Consider the following 20559-nt stretch of genomic DNA (forward strand, 5'->3'; position numbering starts at 1 on the left):
ACTCTTCGGGGTAGACCCTCTCAGCTTTGTATTTATTTTGGTTACTCTTCGCAGAAATGTGACTTGATTAAGTATGCTGGAGCACAACATTGAGTAAGTCTGTAGTGATTTACTTGATTCTCAAACATGCTGAGTTGCTGATATGACTGCTCCATTCTCCATTTGTAGAAATGTCCCTAACTGGTTCTTTTACAAGGCATTTAAGTTTTGATGAGTGGAAGGGATGAAGGATGCATTTGTTTTCAATCAGGAGAACAACTGCAGGATTAAACCCCGGGACTTCTGCAGACGGAGTCAATGAGGGGAGATCTACCGTGCAACAGCTCTATTTTTACAACTGTCGACTTTAGATTAGTGCAGCTGACGGACGACATGCGGGTGGTGATGGAATTCATGCTAAAGCTGGCAACCCAAGTGTACAGCCCTCACTGGAGCCAGTCACAGATACTCCCACCTGGGCATTATGAACCCGGGGCTGAGACAGCTGCCCAGAGAAAGCACCTCAGCCAGCCACAGGAGGTGTGCAGGACTGCCCACAACACATTCTCCTCTTCTACTTAAACAAGAGAAAAAATCAACCATGGGAACTATTGGATTTCATAGCATTGGTAGTGTGGGATTGGGTGGACCTTCACTTCACAACCAAACAAGTCCTTATTCATGCCAGTTATGAAAATCACATTCTTTAGTTTCATATGCTATAGATTCAATGCCTCAGCTCGGAATGTGGGATGTCCCTGATCTCTTGTTGAGAACAAATTAGGCAATGCCTCATGTCTCATCCAAAAAAACGTTTAGTTTATTGTTATAAATGGATCTTAATTTTTCCCAGAGAAGAAAATCTGTCTCTACATCTGATGAGCTCAAGCAGGCATGAAAGCTTATTGAGCTTTGGGACAGGGAGGGAAACTCCAGTGGGTTGTAATATGAGAAACTCAACAAAGCACAACTGAAATCAATTACAAATGACACCACAGAAATTATGTGCTGGAGATATTTTACAGTACATCGAACCAATAGTGGACGCACCACCCTTCAGCCAGACAGCCTGGTGCATCCTGCAGATAAGGATAACAGCAAACCTCACAGCAGTGTGCTGGGGTGAAGGCCCAAAGGGAGATTGATAGGTTGGCACAATGTGTAATTATGAGCTAGAACTGCAAATATACACTAAGTTAACCTGTTGTAAGGATTGGACTGTCGGAAAGTGTTGGATTGGTCATGCAGAGAATACAAGAGGAATGTGCAGAAGCTTGGACGGCAGCATCCCTCCGTTTTGGCTCGGCCACGGGCACTCCAGGGCAATCTTGGAAAAATATTGTTCTCCAGTCTAGCCAGATTTCAGCAACCGGCTGGACTAACTCAATGTGACATCTACTTCTTATGCAAAAAAAGCAAAAAAAAGCCCTACACCTCCAACGCACAAATGTAAAGGGTCGTCTATTTCTCAAAAGAAAAAGAAAAAACACACACAGGCAAAAATTCTCAAGAGCAGGAGAGCGAGTCCAATGTTCACTGAGCCGCTGGGGACCGTGCAGGAACACAGAGGTGAGGGGGCTGCAGACCTCTCCTTCTCTGTTACATCCCAGAGGAATCCTGCGCTACTTTCATTTCACAAACAACCTAAGGACCATCGCGCAGGATGCGGGAAGTGCAGGAGCCAAGGAAAGGGCCAGATTCCAAAACAGAGAAACAGATATAAGCCTGAGCCTGGCAAGAGACCAGGTTTATATCTGAGCGAGTGACCCCTGACAAGAGGGAGAGGGGGAACGACCCTCAGAAAGATGGGATCACTGAAAATGGAGACGTCAGACTGAATGGCAGCTTGGGCTGTTTCTACCCGGCAAAGTTGGGTAGAGTTTACTTTTCATTTGAGATTAACTTGGATGTCACTGATGTCGTTGATGGTGTCTGACATGCAAGACTGACAATGTTCCGTTTCGTTCTGTCTAACCAACAGCCAAATGAAACGATGCAGTTTGAAGATAAACAATTCATCATCATTTCATATTTTTTGGAAAAAGTTGTCTCTTTATTCACTCAGTTATATTTGATTTCTCCCTCCCTCTTTCAGATATGCAGTGTTTCGTCTGCTGGGCAAATCAATAAATAATCCAGACAGATAACTCTTTCAAATATATTCTAGCACCGAGCTATTCTTCAGAGTGCAGACATCTCTGTGGTGCAATAATGAAACACCAAGTGCCTACAGCCAATTCTCAAAGGGCCAGGGAGATACATGGGGTTATGTGATACCCAATCAGAGTAGAGTCATAACACACATGCTTATACAGAAAGATGAGAAGCAGCTGCTCACTGCCGGCTACTTGCCGGGCCTCACTTCCCACTGGTAAAACACTCTCAGTTATGTAAATGAGAAAACAAAGAGGACCAAGAAGGTCAATCAATTTGGTCAGCTTAAAGTGCAGGGCAGGCTCTTTGGCTTTTTCAAAGTTTCAGAAGCATATGCCAGAAATATAATCATCTAAAACATAACTTTTTCTCTCTGAGTTTAAGCCTTGGAGTTGAAGTTTAACAGCTTAATGATGATAAAAGGTTTGATTTCTAAAGACGTGTGTGTTTGATTGTAGAACAAAACGAGGGGTGAATGATAAATAACGATCTTTCAGCCCCAGATCACAGAACACTGATGTTGTTTTTGCCATAAAGTTTTTAATATGACATGACAAAGAAAGCATTCATTCGAGTTGATGCAGTGTCATTGTAGCCTCCTGGGGATTACTGTCAGCCTTGTTTAGACGAAATAAAAGGATTTAGCTGACTTTCTACTGTCTCTTTAAATCTTTCCGTTATTCCAGACACTAATAAGAAACCTACAGATACAGCAGAACCCCAGCTTCAGCTTTATCTGAATCAGCACATAGCAAAAAACCACACACACACATTGTACAGACAGTACGAAAATACACAGTCCTGTCTGACAACCATGTAATTTCATTAACGGAGGCTTTCACTCTTGGACATCTTGCTGATGTGATAACATACAATCCTCATGACCTGATCAGGACACACTGGCATCCTGTGAATGAATCCTTGGTTGTGTATTACAGTGCAGTGCACTGGGTAAAATTATCACAAAAAGCAAACAGAAAACCTGAATGTTTCTATATTGCTTCACCAGACTCACATTATGGAGAAACTTTAACCCTTAAGCCCTCAATCTTCAAAGGACACATTCAATAATGTTAAAAAAAATCTGAATTTGTTTGTTTTCGCAACAGCTGTGACAGTCTCCCTCTCTCTCTGTCATTACTATCTTTCTTTCATGTCTCCCTCTCTCCATCTCACTCTCTTTCCAGTTAGACACCTCTTATTCCTCTTCCTGTATAGTAAAGGCAGACATTCTGCATCCCATAATCCCACACTGCAGCCCTCCGATGACCTTAGAGAGGGGACGTGATGCAGCGTGGACATGCATGCCTGATGCTCGGGGCAGGAGCGAGACGAGACTGCATGCTCTCAGACTGCTTTTCATCCGATTAGACAGACAGTTAATATTACCTTTTATCCTAGGTCTTACTCTGTAAAGTTGAGCGGATATGATTTGTTTTCTGTGTAGTAGATAGCTGAAGGCTGTGCTGTCCTTTTTTGACCCGCTGTGCTGCTATCATCCATCCAGAGGCTAAACTTCAATTGAAAAGCATGGAACCAGTTAGCCGCGTAGGTAAATAAGGCCGTTCTCTGTGATGACTTTGGGAGGAATTTATCAAAGAGGAAATACGGTCTATCCTCTAAAAGGAATACATATGGTGCGCGTAATCTGGCAACGATCACTAATACTGCATGCACACGGCAGCTCCCCCCCCCCCCCCCCCCCCCCATTGCATTGGAGTCGAAGTCTGCTGCTCATTTTCTGAATCAAACTCAAACGCAGCGTGGTGACAGTCTCATGAAACATGAAAGTGGAAGCAATTACAACCAATCTGTTGTGTTATGAATGAAATCAGCACATTTGACTATAATCGCAGTGTTTTCTTGAGAGTAATGAGCAGCATCAAGTTTAAAAAGACAAAGCTGCTTTGTTTACGGCGCCATGTTCATCTTTAAATTAGTGGCGTTTTCTATGGACTTTATAATTGTCCTGTTCTTCCTTGAAGCAATTACCTACAAATCAAGATTAAACTCGTATTTTCCATTTTAAAAGAACATTATTTCTCTCTGCTTCCACACTTCCTTTCACATTTCATTGCGGCACATGACAGTGGCTGATGGATTGGGCTTTTGGTGGCTAAAATTACACACGACGAGATTGCTACCAGATGAAAAGGTCTTTAGAGTGCAAACGGGGCGTTTTTTAATAAAGCTATAACTCTGCACGCTGAAAGTCTTCATGGCCCCCACTAAATGAAGAATAACGCTGTGACATAGACAAAAATGAAACTTAATTTGCTCCAAATGGTTCTGTAATGAGGATTTTGAATGAAAAACACTTGATTGGATGAAAGTCGTCTCCTTGTTTGCCTGCAGCAACATATTTCCTGGAATCAAAACTATTTTGTGGTTAACCACTTTCAAAGACAATTGAAAAATTAACTCTATGAGCTTCACAAAAAATTGTTTGGGCAATGTCCTGTTGCTTTCAGCTGGTCTTCATTGTTTGGTGATAAAGTATGAGAGAAAATGGAAAATACTTGTCTGTAGCATGACTAAAGAATAAACATGACGAGGATAACTAGAGGAAGAAACTTAATCCTGAGAGATTCATTTAAATGAAGGACATCATAAAGTTCTTAAACATCTCTATCATCAACATAATGATTTACTACCCAATTAACACCCAGGGTGTGTAAAAAGATGTTTAATTATGTCTATCAAAAAATGTGAATAACCAAAAGTTTTGCTAACAATGACTCTTGGAGGCATAAATGACTTTTAAAACTGGTCTTCCCTTCTTTCCTTATTAATCTGATAAGAAATATCATTTTTTTCTCAGGTGTATCATCTTTATTATCTTTATATTTGATTTGTTCACAACCTTATTTCCAGCAGCTGTACACATGAAAGCACAGGAGGACAGAAAGTGATGGGAAGCCAGTGGAATTTCAGTCCTGGGTCTGTGACCTCCTGCCAGGTTCATGTCTTCTCTGTCTGCCCCAAACTTTACTGTGATTGATGTGACCTCCACTGCAGCATGCAGTTCAAATGTCAGGCTTCTGACTCAGTAGCATCAAGCTCCCACACTGAGACAGAAACTTCACTAAAAGCAGTTGTAGAAAAAACCTTGCAGGTCTGAGGTGACACCTGGATGCTGGCTTCTCTGAAGCATGAGGGGCTGCTCTGTCAGTCAGAGGGGGGGAGGGGGGGGTGCTTTATTGTGTTTCAAAGTCTTCAATGACAGGCCCCTCCACCCCCAGACAGAGAGTGAGAGAGTCGGCCTGGCGCTGGAGCTTTGGCAGTCACAGGGATGTGTGGTGTGGCCCCTCCTTTTCACTGGGCCGGGATAAGCCCGGGAGTGTGGCGCCTCTGAGGTTAGTGGGCTGCCTCATCGAGACACCAGCTCCATCATGAGCCTATTTTTATTCCATTTTCTCCCTCACTCTTTTTTTCTTCTGCCCTACGCAGACCTCTCCTACTCTTTTTTTTAAAAAAAACTATACTTTTGCCGTCTCTGTCTATCTGCCTTACCACTCTCCTCCTCTTTCTGGCTGTTGAGATCTGTTTCGACCTATGTGCATGACAGAAGGAAATAAAAAAATCCTACGAGGCTTGGTTTTCTGGTTTGGATTCCAATATTCACTTGCCTTTTCCCCCTTCTGTCTTTTTGTATTTATTTAGCGAAGATACTTGCCAAGATGGCAAGAGCTCCCTGTCACTGGTTTGGCTGTATCCATATATTCAAAGTGCTTTAACCCTTTTTATTAAAATCTACAACAGAAGTATTGTAGACCGAAAGCGGTTCTGTTGCTCGTGTTTGTCTCCCTCAAACATTGATTTAATCCCTACATGAAAGCTCTTCCATAGAGCTGCTCGGAGAAGCATAATTAACATGCAGGTTGCTGTCTTCCTCACACTGGGCCAAGAATAAACAAGAAAGAAAGCCTGAGAAAGATTGAACAGTCTTTGTTGGTATTCTAATGCCCTAAATGTCAGGATTGCACGTTTGAGGGAAAGGATCACTGTATTTAATCAGCTAATCCAACACGTTGAGTCAATTCACGTACAATGTGGTTATGCTGGCAAGTTAGCAGGGGGTCCTCAGCTTTCAGGAAGGAGTTTACCATCATAAAGCAGCTGTCCCACACCAACAGACCCTACGGACACAACGCCGTGTTTGTGCCATAAGCCATTATATACAGGCACATTGTGGCAACTCCTCCAGCATTTTTAACAGCCTGGCAACAGGAAGCTCAATGTGAAAGGGGTCTAGACTGGTCTTCGAAAGGAACCCTCGCTTCACATTAGAGCTCTGGGTTAAAAGAAACAACAAGGATACTGATGCACTTGTAAATAAACCTTTAATTAGGTCAGCTTACCAGAACTCCCGATTGGAAGAAACATTAACTACAATAAGTTTCTATCAGAGTGAAAATAGAAACAAAACATCAGATATCAAGGTGAAAAACACTGAGAAAGCCTATTTATATGTATTTTGCCCTTGAGGTGATGTTTTTGCAGCAAAAGGTGAGGCAGAGTCAGAAGGTCCCTGGCAAGAGATGAAGGAGTGATTTGATTTAATTAGAACCAATCCGCTTTCGTCTCAGCATCGCCCATCACTCTGCTAACAGCCGAGGCTAAATCAGTTCTGTATCTCAAAAAAGAAGTTTCACACAAAGTTTTCTGTGAGCTCTCCTGGCTGGGTAGAATTCATTTGAATAATTTATTTTACAGAATAGCATGAATATAGCTAAATGGTTGTTCCATCAATCTAGGCTGCCACTCAGCTTTAGAGGAACACTGTTCCCCCTCTGTTCTTTGTTTTTTGATATCTAATGGACTAAAAAAAAAAAAGCAGATAAAAGTTATATCCAAAAAAAAGTCTTCTTTGGTGAGCCTGGAAAGGATTTTCAAAACCCTGAATTAGTTTGGTGCTATATGAGCGAGCAATTTCCTTTCTGTCATCCACAGAGCACACCGCTGCCACAGTGTTCATTTCCACTGGCTGCCTTCAGAGGCCACATCTGAAGATTCCCAGGCTTTAGCAGGGCTGGAAACTAACCTACTGTCCAGTGTGAACACAACTATGAGAGCATATCATGCCACTCTTTCCAGTCAGAGCACTCTGACGTCACGCCGTTAATCCCTTTCACCATACCACCCAGGCCTCAGGGAGACCACACCAAATCCTGAACTCTTTCCTTTGAAAATAGGAGCGAGTACCACTGGGATCAAATTAATGAAGCTCACTGCACACTGTAAAACCAGTAATAAACTACACAGAAGGCAAAGCACTAAAGATGAGTCAGCAAAGGAGAGGTCATATCAGAACTGCCACAGATGTTGCCAGGGAAAAAGAGAAACTCTTCAACAAAAATCCCCCCAAAAAAGTCCTGATTATTAAGCAGCAGAGAAAGAAGCCGACTTTTTCCCAGGACTTCATAACAAACATGAAGCTTTGGTTCAGTTGCCAACTTTTAAATCTCAAAATGTTTTGTATTTTCAGCCCATTCTCGACATACTTGTGTGTACTTGACATCACAGCACACATTTGTAATTGAATGGATTTTTACTATGTCCCAGGCCTCATTTGGATCACATTCATTTCTTTATAGTTAGAAACTCAGCAGACTCTTCTAAACTTGCTTTGGCTGTGATCCTTCAAGTCTGCTGGTGAGATCCAACATTTTTAAATCTGACATTTATCAATGCTCCACTTATGTTATGTGACGTTAACAAAATAAAACGCGTTTTGATTCAACTCTAATAACTCCTCGTGTGCACGTGTTTCACTGTTACTGGCTGACTACATGGGAGGAGGGATAAAAATACTGAATACAAATCTGAACAGTGGGTCTGGTTTAGCTGAGTCAGTCAACTGTGAATCATATATGCAGAGGCAGTAACCTTGATGAAAACTCAGGACCTGAGACCCCTGCCCACATGTCCAGTCTCTTTTCAACAGTCAGGACTAATGTTACAGGTGAACATAGAGTCAGCTTCAAACCCTGAAGTCTGTTTTCCTTCAATGTACTAAGACAGGCCATTCAGCAATGATAGTGACAAAATTAAATCCATGTAAGGTAAGTACTATAATATAGGCTATACATATATTCTGTATACAGTACATATGTATATAAATTGTTCTGCACTGCTGTAGGAGGTGTCATCTGTTACTGGTCAATTCTTGGTATCTGTAAAATGGTGACAGAACATCTCTATCTTCAGAATAGCCTAAAGGTGTAGGGCTTCTTACATCAGTATCACCTCCTTTCTTTCATTAAGCTCCTTTTTTGAAGTACTTGACCCGTAATTGTGCACAATTAGAAGGTTCCAAGAAAAAAAAGATGTCTTGGATTGTTTTCTGATCCCACAGTTCTGTGAGTATGGCTCTGCTGTGATTGAAGCGTTGTCTCCTCAATGTCAAGGCCAACATTCTTCTTAGCTTGGCCTCATCTTGATGCATCCTTCTCCTTCTGCACAAACACTGGCCAAAAGCTGAAGCTTTGTCCAACCTTCCCAGACTGGGAAAAGATCACACTGGCATGCAAACTACTGTGCAAATTATCCCTCTCATGCTATTACATAACACCATTTCCTTTACTTCAACTAAATGACTAAAGATGGTTGGACACATTTTACTCAAGTTTTCGGGACATTGTATAGATACGTAGCTGATTGCTCTCAGAGGACTTTTATCCTACAACTCAGATGAATCTTTACCTTCATTGTCCTCAAACTTCAAATTAGATTACAAGAATACATCAAGTGGCAACAGGAAGCAGAGAGTAAAAACAACCATCATTTAAAACCACCATAACAAAAATAACATTTTACAAGTGACCAGGGAAATGATTTATCTACTGGGTCGTCAATGGAATCTAATAGTTTTATGACATGTGAGATAGAAGAATTTGTCCTGATGGATTTAGCCTTTGGTGATGATAAAGTGACATCAGTTCATGGTTCAGTCCATCCATTTCAAATCCTTCTCAGAGATGGCCGACAGGAGAGGGAGATTATAGTGAAGATTCTGCTTAAATGATTTCATTGATTAATTCCTGTAACTAAGTAAATGTTGACTGTGAGCGATCAGACCGAACAGCAGAAGCCAAATTAAACATAGGTGAGTTTATAGAGTCTGCACTAATGGAATAAAACGTGCTTGTTATATATACTTTTTGAAAACCAATGTTTCTGAATCAAAGAGACGAGGCATTTTTTTATTTATGTGAATTTCAAGTAAACACGTCCTCTGATCTCTGACAAATGAAAACTCACATCAGTCGTGTCCACTGATTTGTTTTTGTTTCTTCACATGAATACAGTGAAATAAAGTCTGAGTGTTAGTATTCGTTTGGCAATTCCGGGCAACAAGGGGATGTCGGTGTGGGATAAGTTTTGTTTCTGAAGGGAAGTGTTTTTTAGACTGATAGCTCTCGCCTCCCATGTGGAAAACAAGGACAAATTGAATCTAATCAGGCTGGCACTTCATTAGGATGCCCCCAATGTGTTATCAGTGCCCAGAGGAGGCCGGAGGGACAGAGTGAAGGAAGTCCTTGCAGCGAGACGAAAAGCATGGACAAAGACATCTGAGCAGAGTTTGAGCTTTAAAAAAAGAGAGAGAGAAAGCCTTGTGAACTCTCCCCCCATGTCTGTCCTTCATGACAGATGCAGAGGCCCAACCACTGACAACAACCGGTGGGGGGACATGTTGAATAAACTATTCAGTCCTGTGCTCCCCCCGATTTCCCCCTCTGAATAAAAACCTCTGTGGATATACAATATAGATTCATCGGATAGCTCAGTTTATCCTCTGTTTATACACCAGGATAAATGTACCTTCTCCGGCCAAGAGATCATGATGTTTCTATCTCTAAACAAACATCCTCGGACCCTGCTTCGTGTTCCCCAGACCCTTAGGATGTGTTGATAATGTCGTGTGATAGCTGAGACAGTCCAAAGAGAAACAGTAATGAACTCAGGAGAAAGGACAACTTAACTCTTTACAGTCCAGTGTCCTGACAAAACAGAAAGTCAGAGCAGCTGAGCATTCAAGGTTTCATGAGTTCACCTCTGCACCATTCATTCACAGACTGTCCTGTGCAACAGAAAGCGTTCATTTTAATGATGATTTGCCCATGAAATCGATGAGGTTCCTTGTTTAAGCCTCCCCTCGTTTCTCAATATTGCCATGGTAACAAAGGACTACTTCAGCTTCATCGACACGCCACTTCTGCACACGCTGCATGAGGTAAATTGTCTTCCCATTCCCTTCAGCATCTGCTTTCTTTCTCACTCTTCCTCCTCCTCTCACGTTCCCCATTTGTTTCATTTTCCACTTCCTTCGTTCAGTCGCTCCAAAAGTACTCAGGTCGAAGTACTGTTCTTTATTCACTCATTCTTTTCTTCTTTCACACTTTCCCCCATTCTTGAACAAGAAAACGGGTACTTCATGTATAATTCATAATCACAGGTTATTAGACTGTTTTCTAAAGAGAACTTCTCAGGATTAATCATCAACATGTTTTCTTATTTAAGGACATCAAATAATGGACCCATCACTGACATACAACATTTTTAAAAAAGTGTTTGTTTTCCATATTCATTTCTGTTTTTTTCTTGTCTCTCCTGCAGATATAACTTTCTGAAGGGCATTTCAGAGCTTGGCCTCCAGCTTTTTAGAAAAAAAAAGCATTCAACATACTTCACTGTGTATGTGTTAGTGTGATGAATAAATAGCGGAAGGAACAGGGCACTGGGTGACTTCACACTTAAACAGTCTGTTTACAAGTCATTTACAGAACTGCAGGAGGGAGAGGCCCCCCCAAAGAAAGCAAAATGAGGCGGCAAAACTCGTCTGAAGACCAAATCTTGACTTCTGTTAAAGTAGAGAGGGGACATGGGCAGAAGATTTGAGGGCAGATCATTTTAAATGGTAAAATAAAGGGTTAAAGGCAGAAAAGAAACCTGCATACAGTATAAGCTCCTTAGTGTGTAGAATTAGTATGCTTAAGGAGAAAAAAAAGAGACTAGGCCCATGAATAAAAAATGGTTCCGAAGCAGGAACTGTGGCATGGTAAGAGCTGAATCTATGTGAGATTTCAAGCCAGAAAAAGGAGCCTTATTATTTTTCTCATCTTTCCCCTTTACAGAAATAATGTACTCAGTTTGCTATATTCACTAAAAAAGGCGACTGCAGAAAAGAATCTGCTCTCACATTAAACACAGGGTTATTAATATAAATGTCAGATGTTTTAACTGACCTCAAACTAATGAGTGATATATCTAATGCAGCACAAAAAACAACCACACACATTAGAGGATTCTAAACGAGCTGAGAGACACATTAGGGAAGTAATGACATCATTATGGACAGTTTAAAATGCGACTTTAGTTTAGCAGCTCTAGATTCATTTATGGTAAAAAAAAAAAAAAAAAGCTCTTATGCATGAGGTTATTATCTATTTATAAGCAGCACAATAAAAATATATATTTCACCAGTCTGATCAAATATTCAGTTTGCTTTGGAGACCACACATCCACAACAGAGCCCAGGAGATTCTTCACATGTTGTCAAAATCAACCACGTGAAACTGCCTCTCTTTAAAGTCTTGGTGAATCCATGAGGATGCCTTAAGACTGCAAGGGTAATGACTGAATGAAAAAAGAGTTTGGTCCTGAACAACTGAAAAATGTCCTTTAAAATGGGAAAACTTCCTCAAAAACAAAGGCTCAATTGATCTAAACCTACCGAGCGACAAACGAGTGACTTCGTAATTGAAAACTGTGAATTGGACAGAAAAAGGAAACATAATAGTCAAACCAATTCGCTGTATTACTAAAAAGTTAAAAGGACAAACTAACCAGTCAACGGCAAAAAGGTTGAATTGAGCAAGGTTGATCCCTGCATGGCGTGACTTCACATACAAAAGGCAAATTGCATCATCAATCATTTTATCATTCAGTCTAATCAGGTTTCCGGTTAGGGATGACTTGTTGTTAGGAAACAATAGCAACAGGTGACTTTATTTTTCTCCCGGTTCAAAAAACATAATCCGTCACATCTGCACACCCAAACACACCCGTTCAGTGAGATTACATGTAAGCAATATTACTAATGAAACAAAAATGTCTTGGAATGTTCTGGTGCAGAACGGTGAGAATAAGTCATTCCAAAGACTTCTTATTGTAAAGTAAGGCAGAGAGGTATGGAAGAGATAAAACAGGATTTTGTAAAACATGACAAGAATATGTCTGGGACTTGATCCTTCCTGTTGTTGCATCAGGAATCCAAAGATGAACACTGTGCAGGGATCTTACATAAAGACACAGCAAGGTTGAAGTATAGAGACATCTTCTCAAACCAGATGTCTGGATGCCTTGGGCCCAGGCTGTGATGAATTGGATCGTTGAAAGCAACAACAACTTGTTTCTCCATTATCCTGGCTCCTGCACTGACCAGCTCCCTGTCTGCATAGCTATGAGTATACTAGTTGACTTCTCAGAAGCCGCTGCAGACAATGCAACTTTTTCTGGCACTTAATCATGAAGCTTTTTTTTAAAAGGGGCTCAAAGAGTAATCCACCTCCAGTAAAAGACCAAGAAAGAGCCAGTGTGCATGTCACTCTATGAAAAAAAAAAAACACGTGACAGTGTCATCTGTACTTTTTACATCTTATCAAATCACAAAGCTGAATGTCCAGCCTTCAACCTACGCTGGAATGGAAAGAAGGTGCAGAGTATGATTTTCACCAGGGGTAGCCAAAAACCTATCATTCATTTTGTAGGCTCCTGAGTCTCCCATGCTGATGATCTGGATCTCACAAAATGCATTTGTGACGCAATCTGGGAGGATCCCAGGGCGCTGATTAGAGAATTTTCCACTCTAAAACGTAGTCTACACCAAGACACACAAACACACACAGCAAAGTCCCGGACAATTTGTTCACTTTTTCTGATCACCACATCACACATCTTGAGTCCTGCTCTCCTGAATACCAGCTCGGCCTAATTACAGCAGAGAGTCCCACTGCTCCCCAAGCTGCCTCCGGGCTCCTCACAGCACCAGGCTATACACAACAATCCAAACAAAGACTTAGCCTTTCAACACGGCAGTTAAAAGAAGCAGCACACCACTCTCAACGTAAACTCTGCAGCACCAGACCAAATTAGCCTTACTGATGAGGAACGCAGCCCTGCGGTAATTAGCTCGCTCACTAAATCTTGAAATCAGCTGCTTGTGCTCAGATGAAGTCAGTGTTAAGCTAAGCAGTTGTCTCCTTAATACGACTAATCTGCTGGGTGAAAGTAGAACCTTAGAGGAGATAAGGCAGAACAGATGTCCTCCCTTATGACACGAGAGGCGTTCTGGTCTTTGTGGCGAAGGTTTCAAGATATGAAACCAACAGCGTGAGGGTGGACCACCATGGAGCATCAGTACACACAGACTGGGAGTCTGGTGTGAGCAGGCCTGGGTGCCTCTCTGTCTAAAGCCAAGACAGACAAAGTGGGGGAACCACAGCGTAAAAGTGGAGTGTCTCACCCAACAAGCCTCTCTCTCTCTCTCTCTGTGTGGTGTGTTGTTCTCTCTTGCTAATTTACTCCGTATTACAAGTCTTTAAAACACATATTCAACAGAACCAGCGCTACAAGTATTTGATCCCTTAAATTCTTTCACCAAATGTTCTCTTGACATACTCCTTCATTTAAGTTGACATGTATGAATGCAGATTTTTTTTAATGCATTTTATAGAACATTTAGAAAATCACCAATGAGCATCAGTCAAATTCAATACACAGGCCTAACCGATCATTTATTTCACACAGGAGCTAAGAGCACTGACAGCATCATTACTGTTAACAAGCATGTGGAAAACATCCTGCACACACAGCGTCCGTTTCTCCCACATTTACTGACCACTGTATAGCCTCCGCTTTGAAAACTTCCTCTTGCCTTGTTTTTATTTTCCTCTGCGTTTCACAACTTCTGCAGCAACACCACCCCCGTGAACTTTTTCTCACTTTTAAAATGAGAGGCATAAAATGGATTAATCCTTCTACCCGGCTACCTCCGCAGCCATAACTCGACCTGGAGGTAAAACCCAGATTGATCTAATTGAGAGCAGAAATAGAATGATCTGACCACACGCCCTGTCGCTGAACGCTCCAATCTTTTCACGAGCTTGTTGTGCTCAGTAGCTTTCTTCTCATGCGTTTTTTTTTTTTTCAAACTGGCAGTCTGCAGCAGCAATGGCAGAGGCTGAAGGGGGGCTGAGGTTGCTGGCAGACAAAAGCGATGCATTCTTTGTAACAGTCGAGTTCTGGATATGGAGACAATTTGCTCAGTGGTTAAGAAATGTTGGGGCTGTGTATAAATATAGTCCATGCTTTTCTGGAAAGAGGCAGTTATGTGAAAGTAAAATACAACATGTTGGCAAACTATTATTGATTAATACATTACTTGAAATTCACCAGCATAGGAGAAGAAGTATATTTTTGGTTCCTTGGTTTCTTATAGTTCCTTTATGGTTTATGATCGTTTTTACCTGGCATGCTGTCACTTAGCATCTGCTTTCCAGTCTGGTGGCGTCTTATAGACAGCAGGGAACTGGATGGATGATTTAGCTCTGATTTGCTTTGGAACAGAATGAATATCACCAGCAGATGATGCTTCCTGATGCCCAGCTTGTTTTGCGGGGCCAACTGTCTTGCACATGTGCAAGGGCGACCACGAGCTGTGACAACAGAAGGCCTGACAGGCCCCATCACACTGAGCCTCAGTCTATCTCAGCCATCCCATTCAGCTGTCCCAAAGGAGGAGGAGGAGGCAAAGTGAATAATTGTCTCGATTAAAAAAGGTCAAGCAAAAGTGCTTCGAACACAACAATGTGACAATCTGACTGTGACGGGACACACACCTGCAGTCTGACTTCACTCTGTTGGTAATGTACACCCATTTCTGCCTTGCATCATCAAATTGGATAATCCCGGGCCTCCCTTGAATGAGAAGCACAAGGCGGTGTGTTCAGGTCAACCAGGGAGACCTGAGGGTCCCTGGGCAGGCAGATGTGCTGCTCTCATCTCCTCAAACCCACTGTCACCACTCCAGAGGGAAACCAGGGGAAGTCAAGAGGTGTAACTGGATCACAGAGGGAACGCAGCAGTGTGGGAAAAGGAAGTGGCGAGAGATAAGAAGTCTGGACGCACAAGGAGAAAGAGTAAAAAGAGACAAAGAGACAGGAAAGGGCTCGGGATATCCCACCCCTCAGAGACAGAGGAGAGATGTTAAAGGAGGGATAAACAGCTGGATCCAGCTGCTGAGTCGGGCCTTTGTCACAGCTGCCAGAGTCCGACAGTCCCCCTGGAGACGACCGACTGTTTTCTTTTCTCCCTGGCTCTTTCTCTCCTTTCACTACACTCACACCCTTTAAAAGGAACTTGGACGCAGTACTCAAACGTCTGCTTCACCTGGAGTAGAAAGACTAATAATGAAATTTCTGATCCCATGAGAGCGCCATATAAGCCCATCTTCCTTCCTCAGCAGATGTGGGCAGGATACCCCTCCAGCAGACTGTTGTCACACAAACTGCTCTGCTTCACAGTCACAGCCTACACCACGCGGATGCCTCACTGACCTTCTATCATCACTCCGAAAGCTTGGAAACACTGCTACACTGCTTTACCTCTCAGCAGCCACATAACATCCATCAAGAGCATTGTTTACATGTTTTTACAAGGTTCACTTTCTTTAGGCTGCACCTTTGACGGCTACAATTTCACATTTTAAGAGGCAGGGTAAAAAAAAAAATGGACTCAAATCATCAGGCTTTTAAAAATGTTAAACAAAGTCAAAACCCTGACTGTTTAAAAGGATTGGCTCTCTCGCATCAACAAACCTCTGCTGAAACAATTAGATAAGCTTGTTAACAGTCATTTTGATAAATGATGCACCCTTCATGTCATTTGTCAAGCATAAAAGGCAAACGCTCACTGGCATTAACTTCTGAAATATGAGAAGCTCTGCTTCTCCATCCAGTATTTGATTTTTGGACAACGAGTTTGACTTAAGCAATTTAAGGACATCACCATTGACTCTAATGAAAATTGTTTCACATCAATCACATGTTTTACTTATACTAGCAATTCATAAATAAGGGCTCTTCTTGTTCCAAGATTTAGTGTTCAAACTCTTGCAGATTTGGTTTACCCCTAATAAGCAATATTTCCATCCAGCTTCTGTTTTCAAACCTACATCATAAAAAGTTTGACCACAGCTTTCTCCTCTTTGGAAAAAGAGAAGCAGTGGATTTGCTGACGGACGTCTGAGCACAATAAAATGCGCTTGGCTGTCTCGAGCACAGCAACTTTGACCTGAACACCCACACTCCATCCAGATGTACATCAGTGTTTATGTTCGCTTCAGTGCCCCTGCAAGGCCCAGGAGTAAGTGTTCAAGGAAGTATTACATTTGTGAACACATTAAGTAGCACATCCAGTTTCCTGCAATTTCACCATTCCCTGAAATACTGTTATACCACAGAGCCACAGCGAAGCTGGGTCGTTATAGCACGAGGAAAAAGAAACAGAAGAGACCAAAAGCAGAGTCAGCTGGCCTCAAGCTAAACCAATCTCACCGGAGACGCGCCAGTCTGATATTAAAACAGACAAGAGAACATTTTGTTTGACACAAACCATCCCTCGAAAAATGTCGGGTGAGAACTAATTCCACGGTTTGTGTACCAAAATACTGTTCTGAAACTGGCAATTTCACTCATCTCCATAGTCTGGCTACACAAGCAAAGTTCTTTTTGACAAGTTCAAAGAGTTGATTACAGAGGGTAAATGTGTCAATGTGACTGAGCAGCAGGTCTCATTTTGTCATGTAACATTGTTTGTTTTCTGCAGAATTTTATTTTAGGAGATAATCACAATGAGCTATTTGTATGCACTGCATTTAAAGGTGGTGCCATATGGGGTTTAGACTGAGAAGAGGAGCATCCTAATTGCTGAGGGAAGCTTTTCTGTGGAGAGCTACAAAACATGTTCAACAATAAATTCATTTTGTCAAATTCCAATTGCACATTTCTTTCAATCATTTACTGTAACTAGATGTCACGTTTTAGGATGCTCAATTCTTAAATGTATAATACCAAATAAGTCTTGGGAATGTTAGATTGCTATTTTGCACAAACAAAAGAATAAAGGCAGATTGTGTACTGCAGCTCTGCAGGCTTCCCAAAGTCCCCTCACCAATAAAAGAAACTCCCATAATTATTCTGTGAATAACAGATCATTATCCTGTTCTGCAGAGCGCATTATGAACATTTTTGGATTAGATATTACCTCACACCACTGCGGTACAAGCATTTTTTAATCAGGTAATAAAGCTCAGGGACACAATGGCTCAAAGTATTGGCATCAGTGTTATTAGACTCTGTCTGGTAGTCAGCAGTAGGTGGTCACGTAAGTACACAAAAACTGTGGAAACCAGTGTGAATGGAACACATTCTTTCAAATCTCTCCAGGGCAATTATGAGTGGTCTTTTTGCACATAGATGGATCGCTTTTATGTAGGCAGGAATGAAGAAATGATGGAGAGTGGCACTCTACTGAGGCACCCCTTTCAACAAGGCTGCCTTTCAAGATTTCAATGAAATAATGAATGTGTTTGAGAGGTACTTCATGTTCCACTGATTATAAAAAGACTTAAAACTGGCCCATCATGTTGCTCACAGCCAAAGCAACACAACTCCTCACAATAGATAAAGGATGTGATGTATACCAAGAAGTTGCCAAGATAGCGCTCAGTCAGGAAGCACTTTGGGTGGCAAAGCAGAAGCTTTTGCAACAGCTTCAACCATTAAAAATATGGAAGTACTTGCTCCTGCAATCATTGCAATCAGCGTCGGTCTCGTGTTGCTAAAGAGGCTCCAGCTATGACAAGCGGTCCACTCTGTCATGACCACAGGGGAGAGAGGTTTAAAAAAATTGGTCTGGCCTATCCTCACACCCAGCTAATGAGAAATGAAGTGAGATCAGATAAGAATTTGGAGGGACAGCCCAACAGACAGACGAGGAAGCCCCCCCGCTTGTGTCACCTCCGCCACTCATGCCAGCGCTTGTCAGGGCTCATTTCCCCCTCAGCTGCCTGGAGACCCCCTCTCACCTTTCTAGTGGAGCCAGAACGACACCCGCCCCCACCACCCCGAAACAGACAGAGGGCCAATTCACTCCAAACCAACTAAAAACCACAACACGATGAGGTGTAAATTATTCCCCAATGTGAGATTCTGACATAACCAACGGGAATCATTTCATGAGTGAAATAACACAAAGGAGAATTGATGATAAATCCCTCTTAAAGCCAAGAAAACAAGGATTTGCTTTACTGGATTTGGACACATTAAGGCTTGATGATATTCCTCATCTTCCTGAATGACATCTTTTTTTTTTTTTTTTTTTACACTTCAGCCATGTCAGGAATCAAATGTGCAACGCTTAAAGGCTTTAACTATAACCTCTTGAATTTGCTTGAATCTTGTACGTTTTCCTATTACTCTTCAAACTATTGTATTAAAACACAGTGTACCAGTACCTCAAATAAATATATGTACACACCAAACTAATTTTATTCCTCATGGCATCAGATCTTTTGAGTAACCGTTATATTTGACTTCTGCAAAATCAAAAACAATTGTTAAACTAATAATGAAAAATAAAATCATAATGGCTTATGAAACACATTCCACAATGAAGCCTGTGGTTTATAAGATGTTTTTTCATGTCGTATTTGATTTCCACTCTCAAGGATGACCTATTTTCTTTGCAGTAGATCTTGCATATTGCGTTACAAGACTGATTGCTGTTAATAGGCTTAAGTCCTTATTTTTAGTTATCTGTTTTCCCCACACATCTAATTCAAAGTCATCCATAAACCAATCGATGTTCAAGCAAAATCTCACAGGCATAGCAGTGTGGAGCCAGACTATATTAGAATAATCATGAACTGCTGTGCTGGTGACCTGCAGAGGAAAATAATCGAGCCACTTCAAACGTTTGAATTAATGGTCACAATACCCAGATTGAAATGGGTATTTGGACAGACCAGGGTTTGGGGAAATAGGGGAAACAGTGGGAATTTCATGTGCGAAAAAAAGAAAGGCAGACATCAGATGTCTTGCTGAGATGTTTGGATGTAGAGCTGGCACCCAGAGTAAGAACCGTCTGTTCTCACATGGCCCGCCAACCGCATGTCTGCAGCATCCAGGCAGGCCCGAGAGAGGCCAGAGAGCCGTGGCTTTAAAGAACTGCCTCATAGTGCGAGCCAACTGATCAAACATGTCATACTCTGAGAGTTTGAGAGCAGGTAGTAATGCTTCTTGAGGTAATGCAGATAAAAGAAAAAACTCTGTCCATATAGTCTAGGATGTCCTCAAAAACCATGAACTTCAGGTCACAATGGAAAGAGTTACTGTAGAGACTTATAGCTCTCCAAAGCATACATTTTTTAATTGTTCTTTGACTCTGTTTCAAATTCCATGATCAATTCCAGTATGTTCCCCTTTCTCCTGATCCTTGTGGTCCCTGTGATTTATAATTAGGGGGCCTCCCAGAAGAAGTCCTTACAGCTTCTATTTCTGCATTTGAGCCAGGAGTCGCGGTAAGGCCTGCGTCTCCTATCACCCCTCCCTCTCCCAAGGCCAAACCCTGGGCCAAGATCTCATCTCCTAGCCCTCTGTCGGGACTGAACTCTGCATCCAACTCCTTGATTCATGTAATACTACTGCAGACTCTTGTGTAATAGAATTTGTTAAACACCTATTATAATAAGACAACAGAAGATGCTGAATTGTGCTTGTCTGATTTAAACAACTGATAATCTGTTTTGTAAATTGGTGTCTTTTATGAGATGGCATTAAATTTACTTGAGAAAAAAAAAACTCTTTAATCAAGCAAGACAGTCACTGGGGTTGCTGTAATTTGTCTAAACCTTAAATCATCTTGCCGTCTTAAGCCATTTTTTCTCACGCTCAACTAGCCTAATTAAGGTGCCTTTTCAGAGTGAAGTGACATCTATTTCTTTCGATAAAGCCCTGAATTTGTCTTTGTCTGTGGATATGTGAAAAAGCCCTTTGTGCCTGGGCTGACAGAGGACTGCCTCTGTTACCCTGGAAACATTTTAAGAGGTGAAGGGGAGGACAGCCAAGGAGATCATCTTGGCCTAAATCTGCAGGTAAATCCTCACTAAGGCAGTCCAATTTCAACAGTTTTACCATTAAAACATAACTCTTCAGAGGGGAATGCAAAAAAAGCGAAAGTCTGACAAATTCCTGTCCTATTTATCTAATAAATTCTCATTTGTTTTGCTCTTCACTATTGGCCCCAGGCTGAGTTCAACTTTAGAATAAGCTCAGTGTAAAAGTGCAGGAGTGTGTTTGCAAA

At 41.7% G+C, this 20559-nt stretch overlaps 1 protein-coding gene across 1 annotated transcript in view; it reads right to left on the reverse strand.

The window, feature by feature from the left end:
* LOC306831058 (protocadherin-16-like) overlaps window positions 1-20559 on the reverse strand; it is a 75189-nt gene that overhangs the window by 46757 nt on the left and 7873 nt on the right. The window lies entirely within an intron of this gene.

Source organism: Symphodus melops (assembly GCF_947650265.1).
Source record: "Symphodus melops genome assembly, chromosome: 10".
In the NCBI taxonomy this organism is placed as follows: Eukaryota; Metazoa; Chordata; class Actinopteri; order Labriformes; family Labridae; genus Symphodus; species Symphodus melops.